Raw genomic sequence first — 2,500 nt, 5'->3', positions numbered from 1 at the left:
TAATTGTTCAGTGGCCACTCTCCTCTTGGTAAGGGTAGAAGAGACTCCTCAGCTATGGTAAGCAGCTCTTCTAGGACAATCCAGAATCATACCACTGTTCTCTCGTCTTGGGTAGTGTCATAGCCTCTGTACCATGGTCTTTCACTGTCTTGGGATAGAGTTCTCTTGCTTGAGGGTACACTCGGGCAAGCTATTCTATCTATTTTCTCTTCTCTTGTTTCGTTAAGGTTTTTATAGTTTATTTAAGAAATATTTATTTTAATGTTACTGAACTTTAAATATTTTATTTTTCCTTATTTCCTTTCTTCACTGGGCTATTTTCTCCGCTTTTCCAACTAGGGTTGTAGCTTAGCAAGTAGTTATAATAATAATCATAAACATTTTTGCAAGGTTAAAAAGAAAAGTTTGATTAGTGGCAGCAAATTTTGATACGAGCATGTCAGTGGTCTTAGAGCTTGCACTGATTAAAGTTCACACCATAAACTAGAAAAAAAAAAAAAACTTTGAGAGTGCAGACCTCCACCACGGCAACATATTTCTCGAAACCAGCTTGCCTTTCCCGGAATCAATTTAGACCGTGGGCGTATTTGAAGTCTGTATTTTTCCTTGTTGAAGCTCTTAGGCTTATAGCATCCTGCTTTTTCAACTATGGTTGTAGCTTAACTTGTAAAAACAACAACAACAATAATGATAATAATAATAATAATAATAATAATAATAATAATAATAATAAATATATTAATAATGATAATAATACTGATAATAATATTAATAAAAAAGTAATAATAATAATGTGTGATAAGGGCATTATGTCAATCTGTTCAAAAAAAAAAAAAAAAAAAAAAAAACATTTACGAGAAGTTTGAACTTCGAACTTCCATTAGTTCAACCGTAAAATTAAGATAATTCCAAAATTTGGCCATAGCTGGAATTATCCTTTAAAATATTCTGTAGTACTGAGCCTCATGATGAAGAAGGCAAGACTGTTAGAATAGACTGCAATCATAATACGACGTACAGGAGGGTACAGTCTGGGAAAATCCAAATTCAAGGGATGGTCTGAATACAGATGAATAGGAAATAAGGAAATAAACTACAAGAGAAGTTTAATGACAATAATAGCAATAAAATAAATCTTTCCTATGTAAACTATAAAAACTTCAAAAGAACAAGAGGAAGAGAGACAAGTTAGAATAGTGTGTCCGAGTGTACCCTCAAGCAAGAGAACTCGAGTCCTAGTCAGGGACGTTACCATATAGGCCACCACAACCCGTACATCACTTTATTCATTTCAACTTTTGTTATTGATATGAACAAAGAACAAAGAACTAACTGAATGAATGTAGCATATAATAATACCTAGATCAGGCATAAGGAATTTAATAGACAGTAAGTTTTTGTCTAAGGAAATAGATTGAAATTATATTGTTTGATGTCTAATAAAACATAATTTTTAACGAAAAATAACGCAAATTAATAATGCGTAAGAAAAAAAAAATATATAAAATGGCAAACATCTGAAATATCTTGGAATATTTTCCCGATGATTCCTAATTAGGAATGATATGGCTGTCGGGACCAGATGTTGTTGATTCCATGATTCCCAATCTGAACAGGTCCAATATTTTTATTTTTTCATTTTCTTTCAATATAAAAATGGAAAGTGTTTTATCCAAAAGTAATTACTGAAGTATTTGAACCAATATTCTTTCCAAATTTAGATATACAGTAAGTATCAGTTGAAATATATCTATTTATTTCTTTTTATATCGATATAAAGGAATTGTAATTATGTTCGACTATCTATCTTTATAACAAAACACTTGAAGGCTTAAAGGCCGCTCATGAATGGCAGAGGCAAGGGAGAGTGACATTGCCCTATCAAGCATGACCTACAGACTGGCCATATGTTCACATGATCAGCACCCAAGCCTCCTCTACCCCAAACTAGGACCAAGGAGGGCCAGGTAATGGCTGCTGATGACTCAACAGATAGACCTATAGGCTCCCCAAAACCTATCCTTAGCTCACAAGGATGGTGAGATTACAGCGACCAAAGACACTAACGAGTTTGAGCTGGACTCGAACCAGAGTCTTGGTGCACCATTATTATTATTATTATTATTATTATTATTATTATTATTATTATTATTTGCTAAACTACAACTCTAGTTGGAAAAGCAGGATACTATAAGCCCAAGTACTCCAAAAGGGAAAATAACTCGGTGAGGAATGGAAATAAGGAAATAAACTACAAGAGGAGTTTAATGACAATAACAACATTAAAGTAAATCTTTCATATATAAACTATAAAAATTTCCAAGTATCAAAAGGATAAAAACTTCAAAATAGCAAGAGGAAGAGAAACAAGTTAGAATAGTGTGCCCAAGTGTATCCTCAAGCAAGAGAACTCGAATCCCAGTCAGGGACGTTACCACATCGGCCACCACAACCCCTTACATCACTTTATTCATTTCAACTTTTATTATTGATATGAAAT

The sequence above is a fragment of the Palaemon carinicauda genome, chromosome 16 (genome assembly GCF_036898095.1).
Source record: "Palaemon carinicauda isolate YSFRI2023 chromosome 16, ASM3689809v2, whole genome shotgun sequence".
NCBI classification, from domain to species: domain Eukaryota; kingdom Metazoa; phylum Arthropoda; class Malacostraca; order Decapoda; family Palaemonidae; genus Palaemon; species Palaemon carinicauda.
The sequence above is the reverse complement of the archived record's forward strand: the minus strand, read 5'-3'. Positions refer to the sequence as shown.